This window comes from Giraffa tippelskirchi, chromosome 6 (assembly GCF_054371585.1).
Source record: "Giraffa tippelskirchi isolate mGirTip1 chromosome 6, T2T-mGirTip1v1.2.pri, whole genome shotgun sequence".
NCBI classification, from domain to species: domain Eukaryota; kingdom Metazoa; phylum Chordata; class Mammalia; order Artiodactyla; family Giraffidae; genus Giraffa; species Giraffa tippelskirchi.
Window position 1 is genome coordinate 173,765,969 of NC_137280.1, and position 16,515 is coordinate 173,782,483.

The 16,515-nt window shown below is 36.9% G+C and overlaps 1 long non-coding RNA gene and 1 pseudogene across 3 annotated transcripts in view; one reads left to right on the forward strand and one right to left on the reverse strand.

Moving 5' to 3' along the window:
• The window catches only part of LOC145511728 (uncharacterized), an 878,639-nt gene that overhangs the window by 277,649 nt on the left and 584,475 nt on the right, over nt 1-16,515 (reverse strand). For all 3 annotated transcript variants that reach the window (XR_014058108.1, XR_014058109.1, XR_014058110.1), the window contains exon 4: nt 10,951-11,059. This is a non-coding gene — a long non-coding RNA (uncharacterized LOC145511728). The remainder of the gene's footprint in view (nt 1-10,950; nt 11,060-16,515) is intronic.
• The window catches only part of LOC145509419 (Y-box-binding protein 1-like), a 130,925-nt pseudogene continuing 128,507 nt past the window's right edge, over nt 14,098-16,515 (forward strand).

A 16,515-nucleotide genomic window follows, 5' to 3' on the forward strand; every position in this document is an offset into this window, starting at 1 on the left:
CTTCTAGTCTCAACATTAAGAATAATGCTAGCTGTAGGTTTTTGTAGCTGTTCTTCACTAGGTTGAGGAAATTTTCTTCTATTCATAGTTTACTGAGAGTTTTTTTTATCATGAATGAGTGTTGAATTTTGTCAGATGCTTTTTCTGCAGCTACTGATGTGAAAATGTGATTTTTTTTTTTTTTTTTTTTAGTCTGTGATGTGATGGATTACAGTAATTGATTTTAAATGTTGAATCACCCTTGAATATCTAGGCTAAATCCCGCTTGGTCATGGCGTATAATTCTTTTTATATATAGTTGGATTCTACTTGATAAGAGTTGTTGAGAAATTTTGCACCTGTATTTCAATGCACCTTTTGTGAATATTCAGGAACATTTTTTTTTTTCTGTTTGCAGGATAATAAGATAGCAACAAATTATAAACACAAATATGCATAGAAAATGAGGCTTTTGTCTACTTACAGAATATTTGCCATAAGTAGTCCACTGATGCATTTTTAATACACATTAGGTTTATAATATTTCAAGTAAATTTTATTTTTATAAAATATAATGATACATATGACATAGTATCTATAATAATCTTTTATCTTCTACTATATTATATGATAACAAAATAATATATTATAATGTATAACATGTAATAACACAATTATGGGTGAAGATGTGTAACATTTTACAGGAGGCAGTGACCAAAACAATTCCAAAGGAAAAGAAATGCAAGAAGGCAGAGTGGTGTCTGAGGAGGCGTTACAAACAGTTGAAGAAACAAGAGGAGCAAAGGCAAGGGAGAAAGGGAAAGATACACCCAACTGAACGCAGCGTTCCAGAGAAGAGCAAGGAGAAATAAGAAAGGCCCTCTTAAGTGAACAATGCAAAGAATAGAGGAAAACAAAGGAATTGGAAAGACTAGAAATCTCTTCAAGAAAACTGGTGACATCAAGGGAACATTTCATTCAATGACAGGCATGATATCAGACAGAAACGTTAAGGACCTAACAGAAGAAGAGATAGGACCTAACAGAAGAAGAGATTAAGAAGAGATGGCAAGAATACACAGCAGAACTGTACGAGAAAGGGCTTAGTGACCCAGATACCACAATGGTGTGGTGATTCACCTAGAGCTGGGCATCCTGGAGTATGGAGTCAAGTGAGCCTTAGGAAGGAAGTACTATTATGGACAAAGGTAGTGGAGGTGAAGGAAATCCAGCTGAGCTATTTAAAATGCTAAAATATGATGCTGTTAAAGGGCTGCACTCAACACGTCAGCAAACGTGGAAAACTCAGCAGTGGTCACAGGGCTAGGAAAAGGTTAGTTTTCGTTCCAATCCCAAAGAAAGACAATGTCAAAGAATGTTCAAACTACAAAACAAATGAGCTCATTTCACATGCTAGCAAGGTTATGCTCAAAATCCTTCAAAATAGGCTTCAAAAGTGTGTGAACTGAGAAATTCCACATACACATGGTGGGTTTCAAAGAGACAGAGGAACCAGAGATCAAATGCCAACATTCACTGACTCATAGAGAAAGCAAGGAAATTCCAGAAAAAGAATCTACTTATGCTTCATCGACTGCACTAAAGCCTCTGATTGTGTGGATCACAACAAACTGAGGAAAATTCTTAAGCAGATGGGAATATCAGACCACCTGATCTGTCTCCTGAGAAACCTGTATGCAGGTAAAGAAGGAAAAGTTATAACTCTGGTGGCTCATATGGTAAAGAGTCCGCCTGCAAGCGAGAGACCAGGGTTTGATCCATGGGTCGGGAAGATCTCCTGGAGAAGGAAATGGAAACCCAATCCATTATTCTTACCTGGGAAATACCATGGACTGAGGAGCCTGGCAGACTACAGTCCCTGGGGTCGCAAACAGTCAGACACGACTGAAAGACTTCACAGGGACGTGGAACTTGACTGGTTCAAAGTTGAGAAAATTGGGAAAAGAGTATGACAAGGCTATATATTGTCACTCTGTTTAGGTAACTCCTATGCAGTGCTCAGTTCAGTCACTCAGTCGTGTCCGACTCTTAGTGACCCCATGGACTGCAGCACATCAGGCCTCCCTGTCCATCACCAACTCCCAGAGTTTACTCAAACTCATGGCCATTGAGTTGATGATGCCATCCAACCATCTCATCCTCTGTCATCCCCTTCTCCTCCCGCCTTCAATCTTTCCCAGCATCAGGGTCTTTTCCAGTGAGTCAGTTCTTCACATCAGGTGGCCAAAATCAGTCCTTCCAATGAATATTCAGGACTGATTGCCTTTAGGATGGACTGGTTGGATCTCCTTGCAGTCCAAGGGATTCTCAAGAGTCTTCTCCAACACCACAGTTCAAAAGTATCAATTCTTCAGTGCTCAGTTTTCTTTACAGTCCAATTCTCATATCCATACATGACTACTGGAAAAACCATAGCCTTGACTAGATGGACTTTTGTTGATAAAGTAATGTCTCTGCTTTTTAATATGCTCTCTAAGTTGGTCATAACTTTTCTTCTAAGGAGCAAGTGTCTTTTAATTTCATGCCTGCAGTCACCATTTGCAGTGATTTTGGAGCCCAAGAAAGTAAAGTCTGCCACTGTTTCCATTTTTTCCCCATTTATTTGCCATGAAGTGATCTACCAGATGCCATGATCTTAGTTTTCTGAATGTTGAGCTTTAAGCCGACTTTTTCACTCTCCTCTTCCATTTTCATCAAGAGGCTCGTTAGTTCTTCTTCACTTTCTGCCATAAGAGTGGTGTCATCTGCATATCTGAGATTATTGATATTTCTCCCGGCAATCTTGATTCCAGCTTGTGTTTCTTCCAGCCCAGCGTTTCTCATGATGTACTCTGCATATAAGTTAAATAAGCAGGGTGACAATATACAGCCTTGACGGACTCCTTTTCCTATTTGGAATCAGTCTGTTGTTCCATGTCCAGTTCTAACTGTTGCTTCCTGACCTGCATACAGGTTTCTCAAGAGGCAGGTCAGATGGTCTGGTATTCCCATCTCTTTAAGAATTTTCCACAGTTTGTTGCGATCCACACTAAAACTTTAGTATAGTCCATGAAGCAGAAGTAGATTTATTTTTTTTTAATTCTCTTGTTTTTTCTATGATCCAACATATGCTTGCAATTAGTTCTCTGGTTCCTCTGCCTTTTCTTAATCCAGCTTGAACATCTGGAAGTTCTAGGCTCACATATTGTTGAAGACTATCGTGAAGGATTTTGAGCATTACCTTGCTAGCATGAAATGAGTGCAATTGTGCAGTAGATTGAACATACTTTGGTATTGCCCTTCTTTGGGATTGGAATGAAAACTGACCTTTTCCAGTCCTGTGGCTCCTGCTGAGTTTTCCAAACTTGCTGGCATATTGAATGTAACATTTTCACAGAAGCATCTTTTAAGATTTGAAATAGCTCAACTGGAATTCCATCACATCCACTAGCTTTGTTTGTAGTGATGTTTCCTAAAGCACACTTGACTTCATATTCCAGGATGTCCGTTTAGTCCAAGCTATATTTTTTCCAGCAGTCATGTACAGATGTGAGAATTGGACTATAAATAAGCCTGAGTGCTGAGAAAGTGATGCTTTTGAACTGTGGTGTTGGAGAAGAGTCCTAAGAATCCCGTGGACTGCAAGGAGATCAAACCAGTCCATCCTAAAGGAAATCGACCCTGAATATTCATTGGAAGGGCTGTTACTGAAGCTGAAGAACCAATACTTTGGCTACTTGATGTGAAGAGTAGACTCATTGGAAAAGGCTCTGATGCTGGGAAAGTTTGGAGGCAAAAGGTAAAGTGGCAGCAGAGGGGGGGATGGTTATATACCATCACCTACTCAATGGACATGAATTTGAACAAAGTCTAGAAAATCGTAGAGGAGAGAGGATCTCGGCATGCTGCAGTCCATGGGGTCACAAAAAGTGAGACATGACTTTGCGATTGCACATAAACACAATTATTATTGTAAAAGTTTATCCAAACTGCTCAATATATGTCAACTGCAATTCTGTGAGATTTTTGTCAGCTTAATTCATTTAATCTCAAATTTACAATGGAGATGGAGCTGTGATACTTCTTATAGATAAAAAATACTGGGGCCAAGAGGGATTTGTAACTGGACAAGGTTGGATGAATCTATTACTATTAATATTGCCAAAGTAGGAGTTTAAACTGTAAAACTACTATGACTTTAAAATTAAAAGGAGCTTTATATTATTCTCAGCTCTTTTTGCCCTTTTCTTCTTAAATTCTATTTTGTAACGATGTCAAATGATATGTTATTTTGGCTCATTTTTGTTTGCATTTTAGTACTTCTATGCCCATATTTCCAAGTTTCTCTCTTCTTACGAAGGTGAGGGGAGTTTCATGGTTGTGGTGCTTTGAAGTGACTATATTTGGACAGTTGGATAGGAAGTTATAGCATGTTTACATATCTATTTTAATAACCAGTATCCTATCTCATGGAGAAGGAAATGACAACCTACTCCAGTATTCTTGCCTGGAGGAATCCATGGATGCAGGAACCTGTTTGGCTACAGCCCATGGAGTTGCAAAGAGTCGGGCACAATTTAGCGACTAAACGACTATTCTGCTGCTGCTAAGTCGCTTCAGTCGTGTCCGACTCTGTGCGACCCCAGAGACGGCAGCCCACCAGGCTCCGCTGTCCCTTGGATTCTCCAGGCAAGAACATTAGAGTGGGTTGCCATTTCCTTCTCCAGTTCATGAACGTGAAAAGTGAAAGTAAAGTCACTCAGTCGTGTCTGACTCCTAGAGACCCCATGGACCGTAGCCCCCCAGGCCCCTCCATCCATGGGATTTTCCAGACGAGAGTCCTGGAGTGGGGTGCCATTGCCTTCTCCGAAACGACTATCCTATCTCAGCTTAATAATTATATCTTATTTACTTTTCACTTCCTTTTTAAAATTTACATGTAAGTTCTATCATATATAAGACATAATTCCCTATAAAGTACATTAAAAATAAATGTATTATAATGATGATTATGAAGTTTTCCAAAATAAGTAAAGTACTGGATATTTTATGAAATGTGATTTCAGCTAGAGATAGGCATCGCTATTTGTGGAATTTCGGGGGGAAGTGCCAAATTCACCGTAGTTTAGTTTCTTCATTCAGAGAATGTGACAAGTTATGATCTGCCCATAATTACAAACCACTATAATACTATTTCAGAAACTGTATCATCACCATAGGTTAGGGCTTTAGGGCAGTTCTGTTTTATACCAAATTTTTCCACATATGTACATGAACAGAATTACAGAAGAATTGATGTAACTACATTCAGGAGGGGTGATGGTTTTGCTAATCAAATAAATTTTCTTCACATATATGTTCCAGATCATAAGGTTTAATGGAACAAATGGCACTAAATACATGGTAGTGACTTACATGGATTTTCTATGCATCCAGCTCCTTTGAGATTCATCTTTTAATTATACCTTTGGAATTGGTGGTACCATTTAAAATGTTAACTTATTAGCAGTATTAAAAATATTAATGCCTGGACAAAGGGGAATAAGAGAAAGTATATCTTGTATAGTATCCTATTGCTGCAGTAAGATGCCTATCATTCCTTATAAGATAAATATTATATTCTATTGAGAACTAGAAAAAGTATCAAAAGAAACTCATTGGGAAAAATTTTATGTTGAAACATATTTTTACCCTGGGTAATACATTTCTAAGAAATAGTTCAGAGTACCTTGATTTGTTAAATGACAAAGATATTTTCTTATTGCACATCAACTAGAAACTAATAAAAATATACAACATACTTTGACGTCATACAAAGATGCTTTTTTATTTTCCCTTTAAAATTGTTTAAAAATAATATATGTTTCACAGAAAAATAAAAAAATAAGAAATATTATTATTTTATACTACTTTTATGGTAAAATAGTATAAAATAACTGTTTTAAGATAAGACAATATGTTAAAATCGCTTCCATTTTCCGCTTTAGAGAGAAAGGAAAGATCTTTACAGATCCTATGTCAAAGGACACATCACTAATGTTTTAGGATACAGGCTTACTAATTCCGCCTTCCTCCCTTCCTTCCATCTCACTTTCTTTCTCATTCTCCTTCTCTCTCAAATATGACACTGTCTATACTGTTTACCAACATATTTCTCATTTATTGACTAAATATGGAGTTAAATTCATATGAATTTGATGCTAAGTACATATTAATTCAGATGGTTCTATATAGGTGTGGATTTTAAAATGCACCATTTTTTTTTAAGTATAGGATATAAAATAATACTAAACCAAACCTTATGTGATAGTCCTATCGGCTGCTTTTATTTTAAAGTATTACATATTGCTCAGGATATCCTTGTATGTATATCTGTATAAATTTATTCAAATATCACTCTGAGAAAAAGTTTTAAGAACTGGAATGCTCAGAGAAAATATCTGTAATTTAAATACGTACAGCCAATTGCAATAATGTTGAAACTATTTTTCACAAGTAAGACATGACAATGCTATATTCTAATACACCTGAAATAGCTGTTTATTTTAAAGTTCCATCTCTGTTGAAAGCTATTCAATTTAAGTCACAATTTTAAAAATAAAAAAATAAAGGAACCAATGGCAGGTATTTTCTCTTCTGCATGTTCAAATAGGTATTGGCCATTCACTTTCTTTACCTGGGCTGCATTATGAAAGTGTATGAGAGTCATTTAAGAAATACACATAGGTAGACATAGACTGCTTCTGCAATAATTTGCTACTATTATAAATTTGTAGTCATAGTTATCTTTGTATTTAAGATTTTATGTAATTTTCAGTTTTTACCTTAAGTGTGAACTTCTAAAGGTAATATTTTCTGGTCAAATGATACATGCTTTGAAAATAACTCTGATATGGGTAAATATTTACACATATATTATCATGATCCTATTTCTTCTCTACAAAATTTGATCCATTTACACATTTATTAGTAGAATATGGTTACAGTTTTGCCTATATCCTTGTCAAACACTTATTCTAAACTTACCACCACTTAAACTGTTCTTACACATAACATTTATAATTACATGAGTTTTAATAAAGTTATTTATATGACATGAATTTTCACATTAATCTTTAATTGAAATGCCTGTATTCTCCATCTTTTTATTTATTCCTGAATCTGATACATTCAAAATAAGAAAAATGTTTAGAAAACTCAACTGTATTTTTATTCTACTTTTCCACTGTAATTAGCAATATATGTTTTGTATAAATTGAGACTGAATAAAATTTTCCATTACATAGTGAACATTTTTTCATTAAAAATCATTAATTTTCAGCTATGCTATTATACAGAGAAGGCAATGGCACCCCATTCCAGTACTCTTGCCTGGAAAATCCCATGGATGGAGGAGCCTGGTAGGCTGCACTCCATGGGGTCGCTAAGAGTCGGACACGACTGAGCGACTTCACTTTCACTTTTCACTTGCATGCATTGGAGAAGGAAATGGCAACCCACTCCAGTGTTCTTGCCTGGAGAATCCCAGGGACGGTGGAGCCTGGTGGGCTGCTATCTATGGGGTCACACAGAGTCGGACACGACTGAGGTGACGTAGCAGCAGCATGCTATTATATTCTACTGCATATTTTATATTGATACTAAAATATCTGCTCATTTTATGTTTAGATTTTCCTGGCTTACCTTTGCTTATATTGAGTAATTTGTAATAAGAGAGCATTTGAGTAGGGTTTTCAAACTTAAAAGATCTCATTCATCTTTATTTCATTATAGATTGGTTGATTACTATTTTATAAGCTGATTATTGTTGCTTTCTTTGTTTTCTTACTATTGCTACATATGTTAAATCTTATTCTTGAAAATTTAGAGCACATTTCTACTTATGATATAATTAATTTAAATATTTTCATATGAAATTTAGTATGATTTTCAAATAATCCTGAGTCTTTCATTTTGATTATTTCATAAGAGTTTGAATATGTTATTTAGTGAGTCATATCCCTTGCACCCATTTATGAGAAGTACATATGATTTTTTAGAAATATCTGAATATGTATTATATTATCAGTTCAGTTCAGTTCAGTTCAGTCGCTCAATAATGTCTGACTTTTTGTGACCCCATGGACTGCAGCATGCCAGGCCTCCCTGTCCATCACCAACTCCTGGATTTTACTCAAACTCATGTCCATTGAGTATTATATTATATTCATATATAAATTACATATTACTTGGTATACAGTTATTATATAACCATTAACAACTCTCAAATTCTATGGCTATTTTATTTCACTTTGATATCTAATATTTACTAGGAGAAATCTACATTTAGAGTAATATACTTGCTTTGTAATTTAGCTCTTTGTTTCCTAACAGATTTGATTAAATTAATTTACCAGGCCTATCTACACAATGGTTATATTTCTTTATTTTTCCTGATAATAATGACAGCTTACTTAATGAGCTTTTCTGTTTTCTATGTTTAGTACTAAAGACTTTTTCTCTATTAAATTATTTAATCATCCTAACAATTGTGGAAAGTAAATAAGTGGTTTAGTCACTAAGTCCAGTATGACTCTTCCAACCCCATGGACTGTGGCCAGCCAGGCTCCTCTGTCCATGGGATTTTCCAGACAAGAATACCGGAGTGGTTTGCCATTTCCTTCTCCAGGAAATCTTGCTGAAGCAGGGATCTAAACCGGGTCTCCTGCACTGCAGGCAGATTCGTTCGTGACTGAGCTACCAGGGAAGCCCATTAAGTAAATGATAGTATATTTATTTTCAGGTGAAAAGAATAAAGGCATGGAAAGCAGAAGGCACGTGGATCAAAGCTCACCTAAGAGGTAAACATGCCTGAATATGTCCTGCCAGTACCAGGTTCTCTGGGCGTCCCAGGTGGCTCAGTGGTAAAGAATCCACCAGCAATGCAGGAGCCACAGGAGCTGTGGGTTTGATCCCTGGGTTGGGAAGATCCCCTGGAGGAGGAAATAGGAACCCACTCTAGTACTCTTGCCAGGAGAAGAATCCCATGGACAGTGAAGACTGCTGGGCTACATACAGTCCATAGGGTCGCAAAGCATCAGACAGGACTGAAGTGATTGCGCATGCATGCATGCAATCATTTCTCAGTACATATGCTTTAAAGTTTGGGTGATGATCATTTTTCCAGATAGAAAGAGGATATGTGATGGTCAGAGGAGAAATTCTGATTATGCAAAATTCTTGCAGCTTAAGTAAACTGATCAAATTAGCAGAGTCAGATTAGAGAAAAGTGCTTTCAGGTACACCTTTGTTTTCTACTTGTGCTTTCCTAGATACAGAGTAGATATTTTTTATTTTGATCAATCTGAAACAGTTGAGAAAATTTAAATGTATGTCCAGCCTATAGTGTAATCTCTCTTTAAGTTTCTCTCCCACTCCTAAGTGAGGGTGGGGGTGGGGGTCTTGTTTTCTATGCCCTGTCTAGCATAATAGCTTCTGATACCTTTAAACAGGTAGAGGTGTGTGTATGTGTGTGTGTGTGAGTGTGTTCATTTTTTTGGTTTTGTTTCATGTTGGGAGGTAATTTATTGTTCCTTCATATTTTATGAAATATGCATATCTTATGAATAAGAAGATGCTATCAGTAATTGCTCCTTTTTCTCTGGACTATATTTGCTAAGATGCATATATAATTTAGAACAGCCTTGGAAGTTAGAGATAAAATCTCCTTCTGAGGCAAAGGGCAGTATGGTTGTCCCTCATTGTAACGGAGTAGGATTTCCTAGGCTTGAGATTCTTTAAAAACGGGACAAACCCACTGTGTGTGCAACATCTCTGCATTGCCATTAGGGAGGGTGAACGGCAAGAAGAACCAGCGTAAATCTGATGCTTGACGCATCACGCGATACCATGAGGCAAACTCTATATTGCCTGTGAACCAGCTGTCTTACGTCCTCTGCCAGTGCCCATGACAGCGCAGAAGGCTGACTTGTAACCTTGCAAGCAGGGTAATCTTAGACCCTTCACAGATTTTGACACATCATTCAAAATTTATCTTTAAATAGCTGCCTCATAATTATCAGAGAGAGAAAAAAAACAAATACTTTCTTATTATTTTTTTTCTAAAATTGCACTTATGAGAATACAAAAAAAGATTATTTTAATAAGATGAAGAAGAAAATTCAAATTTAAGAAGCATTTTAGACATTATGGGAGATATTCTACACATAATTTGATGATAGTATATAGAAAAGATGGATGTAAAATTCCAGCTACCACAGATGTATCCCAACCTTTTTTTTTTTATAAGCCAGAAAGAAAAACACCAATACAGTATACTAACACATATATATGGTATTTAGTTAATCAGTAAAGATATCCCAACTTTAAGGAATCAAAAGATCAAGACAAATGGGGGGGAGGAAACCAGTATCAGTACAAAATTAGGGAATAGGGCCGGCTCTATGATATGAAAAACAAAAAAAATATATCTGCAAAATATGGTGTTGGTGGGATCAATTTGAAGGAACTCACCACTTACTAATAAAATGTTCTCTTATTACCAAGGAGTTCAGTATAACTAAGAAGTAGTAAAGCGCATCCTGGCAGAACACCACGCGTGGAGCTGCTTTGAAAGAAAAGGGGGGAAGAAAGAACAGCTGTGCCACTCGCTTGGAACGACATTTCCCCTCGCTAGTCAGTGCCATCCGAAGCTGAAGCCTTTTGCTAAAAGTGGCTCATCCCACCAACAGAGTCTGCAGCGGATAGGATTTTTTCTGTTTTGGTTTTTGTTTTGTTTTCCCCCTGAAATGACTTTCCACTTAAATATTTCTGTCCCCAGCCTCATGGGGCTCCCAAAGCCTTTTGCTTGAGTTCTTACCTCTTAGCAACCTCTGCTTTCCTTTCATATGCCTAGCCTTTGGCCAAAGCCATTTACAAATCAGAAAAATGCCTCCATAGTAAAAAAAAAAAAATTATGAATTTGAGACTCACCTGAATGGGCTTTCTTCTCTCTGTAATTTTGGTCCCAAAATCCAGGGCTGCCTTGGTCAATTATTTTCCAAGTTTTGTCTCAAATTTACAGACTCTTGGTTCAGCTCCTCTGAAAATATAAGCATGATAGAAAAATCAAGTAAAATACATAAAAGAAAGGCAATGCAAACAAACGAGCATTAGCAAATATTAGAAATTTTTCTAAAGTCCTAGTGATTAAAACAGCTCTCAATGTCTGTACACAACAGAACATTGGAGTGTGTTGCCATTTCCTTCTCCAATTCATGAAAGTGAAAAGGGAAAGTGAAGTCGCTCAGCCATGTTCGAATCCTAGCGACCCCATAGACGGCAGCCCGCCAGTCTCCTCCGTCCATGGGATTCTCCAGGCAAGAACACTGGAGTGGGGTGCCATTGCCTTCTCCGGAGACAGTAGCATAGAAACATATATATTACCATACGTAAAATTAGACAGCCAGTGGAAATTTACTCCAAACCACAGGAAGCTCAAATCTGGTGCTGTATGACAACCTAGAGGGGTGGGATGCGTGGCGGTTGGAGGGAGGCTCAAGAGGGAAGGGACATAGTATAGTTATGGCTCATATATGGCAGAAAGCAACACAGCATTGTAAAGCAATTATCCTCTAATTAAAAATAAATAAATTTAAATTTTAAAAAGAACATATACCAGTTTTATATTAGATGAAAATAAATGAAAATAGAACTATAAGGACCTGAAAAATATAAAAACTATATGTTATTGATTATGAAGAAAATAAAGTAGCAACAATTGACAAAGATAATAGCATGTCATAAAGAAGAGAATATTACACAATTTAAATCTTGAGATCATGTTCCTTTTCTTTATCCTCTTCAATGAGGAAAACTATACATATGGAAATGATTAATAGGTTTGAAATACAAGCTATCTGAATAGTTTCTGGCTCTTGGAAATGAGGTGATAAATGATTCAAAGTTGGGGACAAGTAAGCTAAAGTAAAGTAAAAATGCTTTTCAAAATTTCTGTATCATATCTTCAATTTAGCTTTAAGATGGCTAATCTCATGAAGGAAGACAGTTTCAAAACCTCACCTTGAATTTACTGTTAATGGCTAGCATAGTTTGGCTTTTATTTTTTTTCCCCTCCAATACCTTAAAACAGGTGTTTTTTTGTTTGTTTGTTTTTTTCTTCAGAAATAAGCTTCTTGGCATTTTTAGTATTCATGATTTTGTTCAAAATAGGGACATCTTGTATCAGGCAGCTCCTTAACAAAATCAGAAACTGTCATAAATTATTTTCACATATTATGAGTTGCCTATTCTGGTTTGCCTAATACACTATGGAGATTCATGAGAAGTTAGAGAATGATCATTGATTGACCTTTAATGAGAATTAACTTAAAACTGAAAATACATATACTTTTTTTTTTATTTAGGAGTCCTATTCAATAGAGATTACTTTGTGTCAAGTTTTAAGATAATTGACATTGATAGAGCATTTATTCTTTATCAAATATATTACACATTTCTCCAAAACTTTCTTAAGTAGGTAATATTATTCTTGTTCACAGATGGGAAAATTGATCCAGAAAAGTATGTTACTTGTCCAGGGTAATAGTGCTTAAACATAGCAAAGCCATATTCAAGCCAAAGTGTTTCTAATTCTAAGGCCTAAGATCTCATTGACTCAACACTGCCTTCTCCAGCAAAGCAATTTTAGATCAGAAGGTGAATTCTTTAATACTGATCAATTGCCATTGAATATTAGGCTTATTGTTTTTTAATTTTGTATTATGGGGAAATTTTCAAATATATACAAAAGAGAAGAAACAATACTATGAATCGCAAGTGCCAGTTATCACCCAGAGTCAACAATATGCAAAGTTACACATGTTTAGTGTTAGAAGATATTAATGAATTATGAACTTTAAGGGGTATAAAAATTTCTTAATATCTTCTAATATCCGATGTGCACATTTTCCTAAATTTTTGGAAAAATATCTTTTTTCTCGTTCAAGTTTTTATGGCTCTTATGTCTTAAGTCTCTTTGAGTCTGCATTACCATTCCCTACATTTTTTTTCTCAAAACATTTGTTTATCAAAAAGATTGAATTGCTTTCTTATTGAATTTCCCCCCTTCTTGACTTGATTTCTTATATTCTTGTGGTATATATATATACATAAGCATAATTTAATGTGTTTATCTAGCCTTCATATTTCCTACAATCTTATAGACTTGATAAATCCACGTTCAATTTTTTGGAAAGAATACTATCTATATGGTGTGTTCTTCCCACTGTATAATATTAGAAGGCAGTTTAAAAGTCCAATTTTGAATAAGTTCACTGCCTGTCAGATAGATTCACATATTATAAATTCCTCATCAACCTTTCACCTAATAGTTTCACTGTCAATGGATGATTTTATCTAGATGCATAATTTCATTGTTTTTTGAGATATAATTCACATCCCATAAAATTCACCCTTTTAAAGTGTGCACACCAATGGTTTTTAGTATATTTGTAGGGTTGTGTAATCACCCCACTATCTAATTCTAGAACACTTCTATCATCCAAACAGAAAATCTATATCCATTTGTAGTCATTCTCAACTATCTCCTTTCTCTAACCCCTAGCAACCACTATTTTGCTCTGTGCCTTTATGAATTCAACCTATTCTGAGCATTTCACATAAGTGGAATCATACAACACATGGTCTTTTTTGCCTTTTTCATTTAGCATAATATTCACCCATATGGTTACATGTATCAATACTTCATTCACTTTGATGATTGATAAATATTCCATTGAAGGAATATATCACAGTTTGTTTATTTATTGATCAGTTGATGGCAGACATTTGAGTAGTTTCTACCTTTTGTGTGTCAGTTGCTCAGTTGTTTCCAGCTCTTTGCAACCCCATGGAATGTAGCCAACCAGGCTCCTCTGAACATGGGATTCTCCAGGCAAGGGTACTGGAGGGAGTTGCCAGTTCTTTCTCCAGCGGATCTTCCTGACCCAGAGAGAGAACCCAGGTCTCTCACATTGCAGGAAGATTTATTACCATTTGAGCCACCAAGGAAGCCCTAAGTATAAATAATGCTGCTATGAATATTCATGTTCAAGTTTGTTTGTCCATTTGTTCACTGTAATGGATGTAAGTCTTCAAGTCCTTTAGTTATATACCTCTTAGTGGAAGAACCTAAATATAGACAGCTAATATTAAGAAATATATAGGGAGAATCGATAATAACACCATAATGAAGTATTAAAGTGACAGTCCCTCAGTCGTGTCTCACTCTTTGTGACCCCACGGACTATACAGTCTACGGAATTCTCCAGGCTAGAATACTGAAGTGAGTAGCCTTTCCCTTCTCCAGAGGATCTTCACAACCCAGGGATCTAACCCAGGTCTCCTGAATTGCAGGTGGATTCTTTGCCAATGGAGCTATCAGGGAAGCCCATAACTAAGTATATGGAATTTTAACATCCCATTTACATCATCAAGATCAGAAATTTAATAAGGAAATAGTGGCCGTAAATGACAGACCGGTTGGATTTAATTGAAATCTACATGTTTCCATACAAAAACAACAGAATACACATTCTTTTCAACTGCACATGAAACTTTCTCCAGAATAGATAATATGCTGGCCACAAAAGAAGTCTAAACAAATTACAAAGGATAAAAGTTAAGTCAAGAATTTTTCTAATCACAATGGTATGAAACTAGAAATCAACTTTATGAAGAAAAATGGGGAAAGCACAAAGATGTGAAAATTAAACAACAGGCTACCAAGAAACCAATGGGTCAATGAAGAAATCAAAGAGGAAATCATAAAAAGCCTTAAGACAAATACAAATGACAACACAACCTTGCAAAATTTATAGGATATAGCAAAGCTAACTCTAAGAGATAATTTTATAAATATATAGTATAACAGTACCTCAGAAAAGTAGACAAAAACTCAAGTAAACAGTCTAACTTGACATCTGGAGGTATTAGATAAAGAAAAGAAGAAAATAAAATAAAATGAAGTTGCTCAGTCGCGGTCCTACTCTTTGCGACCCCATGGACTGTAGCCTGCCAGGGTTCTCCCTCCACGGGATTTTCCAGGCAAGAATATTAGATAAAGAACAAAGAAAACCCAAAGTCAGCATAATGAATGAAATAATAAAGACCAGAGAGGGGATAAATAACAGAAATGAAAAGAAAAACAACAGAAAAAGTTAATGAAACCAAGAAATGGTTTTCCAAAAGGATAAAATATTGATAAGCATTTAGCCAGATTCATCAAGAAAAAAGATTAAGGATCCAAATGTTAGGTAGTTCAGTTCAGTTCAGTTCAGTCCCTCAGTCAGGCTCTTTGCGACCCCAAAGAGGTAGTTAGAAAAGGAAAAAGCAGTCCAAAATGGCGGTGGCTAAAAGACAAAGAAAGTAAAAAAACCCCGCGAAATTGGAACAAAAGAAAATCCAAGGACCAGAGTGAGAACCTCAGGTAAAACAAACAGCCCTCCTGGCTAGCCCAGTTTACAAAGGGCAGGCTCACGGGGGAGGAGGCAGACCTACAAACGGAGGAAGCCAAGACTGACTGAGGCCTGGAGGGTGCACGTCCCTTTGCTTGCGGAATACAACTCTGAGCTGTGACACTGGTCCGCCTATCCAGTCTTTGCTGTGGCAAGACAGCAAAGGGAAGTACACACTCTCCGGACATATCTGGTGCTGTGTCTCAGACTGAAGCTGGCTGCAACAACCTCAGCTCAGCCCCAGTGAGGCGCAGACCAACCACAGCGGAAGCCCAGCTTGGCGAAAGCTCACACCGTGGAAGCTGAAGGCGAAGGAAACCCAGCGCAGTGGAAGTGACAAGAAGCCCAGCGTGCTGGAGACTGGAACGAGGAAAACAAACTCGGCAGAAAGCTCACACACCTCAGTCTCAGATTCCAGAAGGCCTCCGGTTAAGGCAGGAGATCCTCGCTCCTAGGGCTGGAAGGACATATGGCTAAAAATGTCTGAATTCCTTTACCATCTCTTGTTTCTTGTTTCCTCAAAGCCCCTGCAAACAGGCGAGCGGCAGTGGGTGCAACTGAGGAAATCTGGCAGGGACTGCTCCCCAGGGGGTCCCGCAGGCTCCACTGTCTACTGCACCTTAGGAGCTATTGCCCAAGTAGGTGAGGGTTCTTCTGTCCTTAATCTTCTTCGTGCCAAGCATCAGGCCAATGAAAACTGTAGACACACAGTCAAAGGCTTAGGCATAGTCAACAAAGCAGAAATAGATGTTTTTTCTGGAACTCTCTTGCTTTTTTGATGATCTGGCAGATGTTGACAATTTTATCTCTGGTTCCTCTGCCTTTTCTAAAACCAGCTTGAACATCTGGAAGCTCACGGTTCACGTATTGTTGAAGCCTGTTTAGGTAGTTGGAATAGGAAAAAGGAGTCCAAAATGGCAGAGGCTAAAGGGCAAAGAAAGGAAAAGCCCTCAAAAATGGAACAAAAGAAAATCTGAGGACTGGAGTGAGAACCTCTGGTGAAACAAACAGCTCTCCTGGCTAGCACAATTTACATAGGGTG